At 33.5% G+C, this 10771-nt stretch overlaps 1 long non-coding RNA gene across 8 annotated transcripts; it reads left to right on the top strand.

Annotated features, from left to right (window-relative positions):
* The first annotated feature begins 2251 nt into the window (after positions 1–2251).
* On the top strand, positions 2252–9622 carry LOC110030030. 8 transcript variants are annotated; one of them, XR_002294606.1, is made up of 6 exons: positions 2252–2894; positions 5248–5417; positions 5667–5728; positions 5828–6112; positions 7777–7841; positions 9356–9622. It is a non-coding gene; the product is annotated as an uncharacterized LOC110030030 (long non-coding RNA). The 8 variants fall into 8 exon arrangements; XR_002294610.1 differs by lacking the exon at positions 9356–9622 and having other exon boundaries at positions 5828–5865; positions 5971–6112; positions 7777–8543; XR_002294605.1 differs by lacking the exon at positions 9356–9622 and adding an exon at positions 8063–8534.
* The last annotated feature ends 1149 nt before the right edge of the window (positions 9623–10771 follow it).

The following is a 10771-nucleotide window of genomic DNA, read 5'->3' as shown; positions in this document are numbered from 1 at the left end:
GTCAGATTTCCCACATTGTAACTACTTCTGACGAAAGGGTATATATACACGGTCGCCTGCTCTTAAACCATATGAATTTGACCCTAGGTTACTAAAAGAGCATCTTTACAAATAGCTTGCTTTAGAACAAGAGAGTTTGTATTTTTTTTTGGTAATATTTCCGTCATAGAAAAATGTGGACATCAAAGCCGTTAACTTTATGAAACGCATTCACCTACACACTTTGGGGAAGATTTCAAATAACTTCATGTTATTATTTTTAACGGAAGATTTGATTTTAATATAAATGTTAAAATACTCCTTGTTATGGCGGCTAGTATTGCCAATGTAGCTTAAGCCCATTGCAACATCACACTATGATTTGATTTTTTTTTTTTAATAAGAAATTAACTATCATGTTATGGTTGGATGATGGGCCACTACCTATGTTCTATTTTTTTTGGCTATTTTAGCTTTTTTTTTTTTTGGAGATTTACAATACAAAACACCAAACTTCAATTATTACATACTTTACAACTAACTTTCAATTATCATACCAACTAGCATCCTATTAACATGGTTTACATATCTTGTCATAGCTGCCGTTGCTGCTCGTCGATGTAGAAACAAGGAGTACTCGAACTGAATTTTATAGAGATTTGTGTTTCTCAGCTTAATATTCTTATTAAATTTTTGGTCGGCTCTAATTTGTAAAGGTATTTGTTAGTCTATTGTGCTTTGCTAGCATTTGATGTAGTCAATTAATAGATTGATTTTAAAATTTTAAAGGATATATTGGGTATATGTTGATGGTGTGGTTTAGATGATGATTAGGTTGATTTGTATGATGATTATTTACTTATATAGAATAGTTTATTAAGAAATTATATTTAACTTCAAGTCGAATTGTTTTGATTTGAAGATCATTTTCTAGTTAACTAAAAAATCGATTGCAGTGGACTCGAAATTAATAATTGATAACTAACTCGGGTAATTTTCTCACAAATTTAAGATGTGTTGTTTACAATGTCTTAAAATTAAAGAATATTAATGAGATGTGAAAAGAATGTATCTTAAAAAGGAAAATTGTGCTGAATTTAATAGTAGATATTAAAATTTAACCAAATTTTGAGCAAGTCGATCTGACTAGAATCATATCAAAATTGTTAAGAGTTCGTAAGAGTTGAGCAGTATAAATTTCATTTGGTTTTGAGTAACAATAATTATACCTTCATAGCAAATTATATCAAATTTTGTAACTCGTGCTGTATAAAATAGATAGTTATTTGCTAACACACGCATAGACAATATATTGTTGTGAAAAATGTGACGGCAATAAAGCGAAAAATTGGATCGAGAAAAAATCCGCAAATTTGTCTAAGTCTACGGAATTGCAGATGATTTTATTTCTTCGAGGAATGCATCTGTCGATCACCTCGACGATTACAAGAAAACTTGTCTTCTCTTCTCTCTCCTTTCCTTCGACCTCCTCTCTCCTCCTTTACCCGTGAGCCACCAAAGAGGAACGAAGCACGGGAAAGAGGGGAAGTCCTCACTGCAAGCAAATCGCAGAAGAGATGGAGGGAGAACTTGGAATCTTACAATTTTTATTTTCTTCGTCGTGAGCCAACGCCTTATATAGAATTGTGGAAGGGGAGAACAACCACAATTTAATCCAATTTGTTCTGCAAGTATTTAATGGTGACGTTCAAATATTTAATTTCTACAAGTGGACGTGGGCTCCACTAAACCACACATGCACAGGTATGTATGTATGTATGTATGTATGTATGTATGTATGTATATATATATATATATATATATATATATATATATATATATATATATAACTGAAGTGAATGAAACGAAAATCTGAAGAAGATTGATATAAGAGATTTTAAGAGATTCGACAATATGTCTATATCCTCGGGAGCAAAGCGGCGGTTTTTATTCCAGAAGTAAAAGTATAGTTCTCATAGGATTACAAATATTATATACAAATACAACCCTTTATGAAATTATCAAAATATTCATATACCGTATCATGGGGGCATTGCCCCAGCACTCCCAACCCACTTAACGAAACTCCCCCATTTGAACAGATGTTTCCACTGCACTCCACTCCGCTCTAATATCTGTCACATATGAGTCATACCTAACGGTAGCCATAAAAAATTACTTTATTGTTATAGATTGTTAGATTGATGAAATTTTATAATAAAATTTAAATAAATGGCTATAACTATTAAATTGAATTAATATCTGTCGAGAGTGATGTGAGAGTAGCATCCAACGATGCTGCAATCACGGGATCGAAGCGCGACGGGTCCCGTCAGGTGATGGATTCTCCCCGTCATCCGGGTCTGGTGATTCTATTGTTTGCTTTGTTGTTTTCCGGCTAGACGCCCTTCGATTTGTTGTTTCGGCATCCATTTGACATTCAACTACTTTTTGATTTGCTGTCCCGCAATGCTCCTAATCAATCTCATAACCTTCCCACACCGTCTACCTGCCCTAGTTCTTTGTTAGGTGGAGTATGATGCCTCAAATTTAGAAATTATTGCTACTTTAACTCACATTTTAGTGAAAATATTCTACATATAAGGAGTTTTATGCCATAGTTTGAGCACTAAACTTTTGGTTTAGCACTTGTAGTTAATGAGATTGTTTTCTCTAACGATGTGGTCCTTAATTACGTGCATTGCCACAAAAAGTTAGAGGGGCACCACATTGCTCTAGTCAAATTTCATTTATCATTCTATTGTATGCTCAAGCATAAATTTGGAGCTCATAAAAAGGTGACATATGCTTCAAGTCAAATTCATTTGTTGCTCAGTCCACTTCAAATAATGTTGTTAGGATCTGAAAGAAGAGAGCGATCCTTTTTTTGCAAATGAGGCCATGCAGTATGAAAGGTATGTAGGCACATTTAAAACTTGTTTTTGGTTTGCTGTAAAACCAATTTTAACTCCTAACAGGAGGATGCTATGCATTATATTTTTTCTATTTAGAACTATAAAGATTTAATGTTTTTTATATACATAATTTTTTTTATTAATTCTTTGATATTTTTATAAAAAAAAATGGAAAATGACTTCTAGTTCATGAACAAATCCTCTTCTTTAAAGCGCGAGCTCTAAATTTTCAAATTATTCACAATCATATAGAGGAATAAAGTTTTAAAAGTGGGATAAGTGCGAATCCTCATTGTTGTGTACAATTGCAAGACAATTTATGGACAAACTTTTCATACAATACCTAAATGTATGATAAATTACCCCAAACTTAGTTGGGGGGAATACTCCTCACTCTGCCAATCGCCATTTTTTGTTGCTATTTACAATCACTTAATTGTTTTCAGAGCTGAACAAGACACTTTTAGCCATTTCTAGTTACACAGAGAAGAGCATTTTTATGCTAAATAAAGATTTAAATATCTAAAAAATATTTAAATAGGCAAATAAGTAAGGTATGATGCTAATTATTTGTGTGTCTATATATATATATATAGAGAGAGAGAGATAGAGAGAGACAAAGAGAGAGAGCGCCGCGTACTCAGATCAGTTGGTCAGGCATAGCATCTGCTTGTCAGTTGTAGGTCCCCTCTGGTCTAGGTTTCGATTCCCCCGAATGTAGGGTTTGGTACTTGAATTTTTAGGCGCATGAGAAATGGCTAGGGCTCGTATAATAGCCTCCGGGCATTTCTTTTCATATATATATATATAGAGAGAGAGAGAGAGAGAGAGAGAGAGAGAGAGAGGGGCAGGGAAAAATCTTTTGAAAAAAAGATTATCCTTGCATTTTCTTGATCGAATCATCAGCTACACTTTAATTATCATCGTACACCCTTTATTGAAATCTTAGATTATTAGAAACAATATTTTCAAAAGGTGATAACCCGTTTATTTGGTTTCTAAAAATATGGCATTTAAAAGTTGGTGGGTTGGTATATGGTGCTTTACCATTATAGTTGCACATATATTGTTTCAAATCTCCAGATTATTTGAAAGGTCCTACAAATTTAAAATTACAATTATCTTTTCATGAAATAAAAATTATCCTTTTAGAAGTTGAACTTGATCTTGATGCTTTTACAATCATGTATTTTCTAATTTTATAATAAAAAAATGATTGATTTAGATCTTACATTTGAAGCTCGTACACCCCTAGGAAGTTTGCAATTGAGATTGTACAAAGCACAAAACTTCAGTTGCCCAAATCCCATGGTGCAGCAGAAAAACTTCTCCAATGGCTTTTTGAGCAACCAGACGAAGAAATAATCTCCTAAAAATCTATTTCACATTTCTGGAAGTGAGTGAGAATTGTAACATGTCTAATTTCAATTCTTCCAATATGCTCAATGATAGGTACATAAATATTTTCTCTAATCTTGGTAGGGCTGTCAAAACGGCTTGTTGTTCGTGAACAGTTCGTATTATGCTCATTAAGAAGCTCGTTTTCGATTCGTTCACTAAGTTAACGAGTTGAACACGAACATTTTTTTTGTGCTCGATATATAAACGAGCCAAACACAAATAAAGATTTGTTCGTTCTTGTTCGGCTCGTTTTGGCTCAAAATACTACTCTTCAATTATATATATATTGATGACTAATATTTTAAAAAAAACTAATTAACTACAAGGCTACAAAGTATTAATTAAGAAAATTGAATAAATATTATTAAATTAGATTTAAATGATTAAGACAATAAGATTTAAATCTTGCCCCTACCCTTTACATTATATAGTTACGTGATTAGGGTTGTCAAAATGACTCTTTGTTCGTGAATAGCTTGTATTTGACTCGCTAAGCAAACGAGCCGAACATGAACACACTTGTTGTGTTCGAAATATAAACATGTCGAACACGAACAGTGATATTTTTTACTGAGCCTAGGCTCTTCGTGTTCGGCTCGTTTACACCTCTAATTCTTGGATTGGTCAGTAGTGCTAAGCCAAAAAATTCCAAAATTGCTTCACATGGCTTGTTAATGGGAGACTGGGGAATTGTTGAGGTTCAAAATCTAGTGTTATCATGATTTTAGATCCAAGAGCTGGATTTGACAAGGAGATGGATTTCATTAGTGCAAGTTTTTGTCAAATCCTTTATATTACTTATTAGAATATTACTTATTAGAAATGTTTATTTAACATGCCTACATGTAAACTAGTTGCAACTTGCCCCTTTTTAATCACTAACATTTTTATTTTTGTTTTCTTATATTATGTTATTTCGTATTTAATAAAATGCTACTCAAGAATTTTATAGGGACGGTTCTGTGCGTTCAATGGTCAAGGGTGGGAATAACACTATCTTCTTCTGCAGTGGATTTTACTCATCTCCTTGCTCTTGGCAGCTTTAGATTTGCAGAGGTCTAAAGAAAGTTAAGGCTTTCTTGTTACATATCAAAATGCTGTTATTATCGGTGAGCTAAAGAGGTTGGTTCAAAATCCTCTTTTCTAAGGTTTCATCCATTTTAACAAATACTTGTAAAATTTTGTGGGACTTATGAAGAATTTAATAAGAGCCCATTTGATTTTTTGCCATCAAAAGTTTACGTAATGATAAAAATGTTCATTGAATGCGATATAGAAATTCTGAGCTGGAATGTGCTCTCTTCTCTAGTTTCCAATATAGAATAAAATGTTTCAGGCAAAACTCTTGTTTAACTCTTTTAATTAATGCAGGACTTACGCAGTTGAATGAATCATCATGTAAGGATGAAATGCTAGTCGTGGAGTCCATCAAGGTAAACTTCATAACCTCCATTAAGTTGAGTGATTGTGCCGAAGTACTTTCTAGTGCTCGACTTAATCTTATTCTTACTTCTGGTTCTTTTCTTTTGTAGAGCAGTGACCACTTCTAGGTTTCTTCTTTTCGGAGCTCGTAAGACTACTGAATATGATGACCTGTAACTATCATCTTTCTTGATGTATTAATCTTCTGCATTGGTAACATGTTTGCTTATCCTCTTTATATCAAATCTGGAAGTATTACGTAAATGGGGATGAGGTGCATGAGAATCGAGAGAATGTAAAAGCAAGATACAGCAGTAAGGTGCACACTGCCACTTGGGTCTAGCCTATTAGACTAAAAACTGGTCCAATTTTCATCCTTGATGCAAGAAAATATGGTGCCCTACCTACTACATTGCAACTCTTTTCTTTTGCCCCTGGTCATTTATTTTAGTTAAACATCCATGTGTGAAAGATTTATTGTGTAAATTTGGTAACACATATCTGTTTTGTTGTCTTTTTTCTCTGTTCTAAGAGAAACTTTTGGGCAAGTGGTTCTGCCATGTAAAATTGGTTATTAATTTCAACTTCTTGTTGACACTAATCTCTTTTTTATTCCAGAAGGAAAAAACTACTCGATCTCACAAGAAAATTACATAGAAAAAAAATAACCGCAGCATGTCAATATTTTTAATTGATCACACTGACGATGGATGGCAATTATACAAGTCCATCTATTGAGTGCTAAAACTGAAAAATTGTACTGATTTTGTAGCATAAGAATGGTAGTCTTTCATCACTTGAAGGCAGCATCTCAACTACAACTTCCATTGTCGTTCGTTTGTTCTTCTTGACTAGAAATCGCTGACTCACCATTTTCATTGCTTGTTTACAATCAAATCTCCCTTCAAACTTGAATCAACGGAACTCCAGACCCAAGGTTCGCCTTTCATTTCAAGGCTATCCCTTACCTTCAAGCATATTTTCCTTATTACCCTGATCTTCATTTTTATTACTTCCTCTCTCACAAAATCCTTTTCCTCTAATGTTCCACACATTTGAACCAATCAAACCTCTATTATGCAGCCTTGCAAGCCAAAAATCTGCAATATTTGGCTCCTAGTTGCTGTCAAGGAATATGCTTACAGGCTTCATATCACAGTGAATCACCCACTCAAGACACTCATGGTGAAGATGGCCAATCCTCTTGCCACCCCAACAGCAATTTGATACCTCTTTTTCCAACCAAGAAGTGCATTTCCATCAAACAATACCTTAACAAGTGAGTCTTTCTCCACAAACTCAAATAACTTTATTTCGCCTCAAGATTCATATGATATATCCTACCAAATAACACTGATATATCCTACCAATAACACTCACTTCTCCGTAGAACCGTTCCTCCTTTTGCCTGACATCTTCCAGCTTCTTCACAGCCGTGACCATCCCATTTTTCAGCACTCCCTTCTACAGAACTCTTGATCTTTCTTGGCCGATCCCTTCCTTCAAACTACGCTTCACCTTTTTGAGCTCTTTATAATTAAATCTCATGAACTGGCTTAAAATCATCTTATAGCCTTTTGCCATCATAACCAAGATATCCTCCTTCCTTTATACAAGTCACCATCAGATTGCAATTACCTACAAAAATTCCAGCCAAGAAACTGCACAAGTTTTTCCAAATCTTGTTTTTTGGTGAACTCTTCAACATCTGTGAAGAGTCAACCATTGAATCAAGTTCAGTTGCATTGCAAATTGGCCCATTTAGCCGTGGCTTTGAGCTGTTTATAATTGTGACAGTTCTCAAAGCTTTTATATAGATGTCAGTAGAAGGATCAGTCCTTCCGTTATATGGCGTGCTTTCAAAAAAACAGTGTCCGATTCCTAACTTATAAGAACAGCCTTGGCAGTTGCAGTCATTCATTCATCTGCTCTTCCATTCATGTAAAGACACAATTTTAATAAGATTAAAATCAAATTCCCAAAAATCTGTGTAATTAAGTACATAAATTCCATCTCCTCCAATTTCACCAGGCAGCTGAGATTATACTTTGTTTTGCAGCCTAATTTCCAGTTGCTGGGATCAGTCATCTCAAAATCTGGATGGCACAAACATTCCTGCCTTAGGTATGAATTACAAATTCTATTTTTTTCCACATAAGCCATGAATTGGCACGTGTCAAGAAATGCCTGCCCTGTAATTTACGACAACCAAGTTGTGTTATCCGAACTGTGAGTTCTACCATTTTCTTACACATTTTGGTGACTGGTTTTGTTTTCTAATTAATAGGCCTGGACAATTTAGTTGTCACACCCAACCTAATAAACAATTTGCCCGTTGTCTTCAGCGCTTTGGACTAGGGTACATAAACGCCGGAGGCCTGTCGTCCCAAATGCCAGTTATGCCACTGCTCGGGCTCAGCTTTGTCGAGTTCTTTGTCAAAGGATACATGGAAGTTTCTAGCATTTTCTTTTTACTGATTCTATAGGGTTGGATCTTGGATGTCTTCTTTCGGATTGAACTATGGTCTATGGAACTCTAAATTAATATCTGAGCATGGCGAATGATAAGAATCTTTAATGGCAAAACTCTATCCTCTAGCTGCTACACTTCCTTCTCCATAAGATATCACTATTTCTTTTTGACCCATGAGCAGTCTTTTTGGAAAGTGCAGAAGCAAATTATGCACATTATGATGGGCAAATCGATGATTTGATTGATCTTCTTACTTCGCTTGTTTTTTGTAGTTTTGAATGCCTAGAATGTTTCAGAAGTTTGTCTCTGCTTCGTAGTTTAGTTGGTTGACGTTTAGTCACTTCTGGTCCTCGACCAACCCCCATTAGCTATCTCACTTTGGTGGACTGCAAATACTAAATTGCTGCTGTGGTTTAATGTCGATGAGACTTCAATTAGTTGTGCTAATTGGCTTCAATTGCATTGTTGTTTGGCAGTTAAGATCCCCTGATTTGGAGATTGCCTCAGTTTCACTATTCAATTACTTTCTTTTTGCCTGTGTTTCACAATTTGGAAATTGCATTTTTATTATATATGATTCATGTGTTTGCTTTCTTTCAAGTTCAGTTCTTGTTTGTTGCCTTAAATCTCTAAATCGGATTTGCCTCGTTCTACACATGAGTTGGCAGTATAGATGGATCGATATTCTGTTGTAGCCGAAATTTGTTGTTGTCTTCCCTTTTCCAGGACTTAATATTCACTGCCTTCCGTTTTTGGCACTGCATCAATTTACAGTTATTGTAGAGATTTTTAGAGGTTGTTGTCTTTGTGGTTTTTGCGATTATAAATAGAGTTGACAAGGTAAGTAAAAATTTAACCCAGTGCTTGGTAATTTTTCAGAAATTTTCTCAAATTTATATGTTGGCTGGATGAGAATTCTTTGACTGCAGTCTCATTTTTTTCTTTTTTTTTTTAATTCTTTTTTTCTTTGATATTTTATTCTTTATTTTTAAATTTTTTGGGTAACAAAGCTAGTGTAGATGATAATTTCCAAGAAAATTTTTTCTTTTTCTTTTTGTATAGCGAAAATCTTTGATTTGGCCTCATTTTTTCAACAAAATTTATAATTTGATAATATATGTGATTGAATTTGATCGAATTTACAGTATAATGATTTTCTGGTTAGGCATGATACGATCTATGTGGTCAGTCACTACAACTTTTGTGGTTGACTGACGCTCTTGCAACTATCAACTACCAACTACGGCCTGTTGTTTTTACTGCAACTTCCCACTATGACTTCTGTAGTCAACTAACTCTCTTGCCGCTATCAACTATGACTTACGTGGTCAATTACTATTGTAGTTTCTTATTACGTTTTGTGGTCAACTAATGCTATTGTAGTCGTTAAATACAATCTTTTTGATCAAATACTATTGTTATCATTTTTAACCGTGGCTTTTGTACCAACTATTGTTTTTACAGACAAAAACTACATATGTTATAGCTCAATTATGACAGTTATTAATGAACTATAGTTGTACATTTGTGATAATCAATTTTGCAATTCAATCTTTTTTTTATTTCAGAAGAAGAGTGAACCAATATACTTGCAAGATATAATAGACTACTTTGACTGGGTTAAGTCCTGTGATTTTTTTCATTTCCAGAATTTTTCCATATACAAAATCTTGATGTCTCATCTTGATATTTCTTTTATTATTTGTGTGTTGAATTTCGTGCAGTGCTAAAACGTTAAATTATCACTCTACTATCACAAATTTTTCGGGACACAACAAGTCTATTTATTATAGTGGATATAAACTTTTGTTTATGTGGCTCCAAGAAGGATTAAGAGTTGGTGAACCATCGTTCCGCCAAGCTAACAAAATCTATCTTTGAAAAAAAAATTATGGAAAAGGTTCACCACTAATTAATCAAGTAATTACTAATAATATCGCTTTGGAAACGGGTAATCCTACTTAAAATTGCATAATTAAATATAAGAAAATATAAAAAAAAAGGAGCTTTTACATACATATCATTTAATACCTACACGTTTATATATCAAACACTTAAATTTCAATTTTTACATATATATGTCAGGTTATGTATCAAAAATTATATTTCACTTTTTAAAAAATGATAATATTCTTAATGTGATATAAAAGAAATGAGTATTATAAATGTAAATAATAAAATTTTGGTGCTAGATAACTAAATACGTAGTAGTTGGATTGTATGTTCGTCGCTCCCAAAGGATATGAATTCCAAGGCGTTTGGGAGGGGTGATGAAAACTATTCAAATAATTGATCCAAACCTTGTTGATTAATTGTTTCAGTTATTCCATGTGATAATCCGACATCAATTCCTAAAACACTCAAATATTAAAACAATTATTTGAGATCACTTTCTATTTTTTATTTTTTTACTTTTTTATTTTTAAAAAATATATTTGATATTATTTATGTTTTAAAAATAAAAAACATAAAATACGTTTTTTTAGAAAATATTTATACTTTTCATAAAACGATTGAGTTAACACGTGTATTCATCATATTCCTTGCTCCACCTAACACAACATTACCTGTTATCTAGCGG

Source organism: Phalaenopsis equestris, unplaced genomic scaffold, assembly GCF_001263595.1.
Source record: "Phalaenopsis equestris unplaced genomic scaffold, ASM126359v1 Scaffold000632, whole genome shotgun sequence".
In the NCBI taxonomy this organism is placed as follows: domain Eukaryota; kingdom Viridiplantae; phylum Streptophyta; class Magnoliopsida; order Asparagales; family Orchidaceae; genus Phalaenopsis; species Phalaenopsis equestris.
Note: the sequence above shows the minus strand (reverse complement) of the source record. Positions and strands in the feature narration are given on the sequence as shown.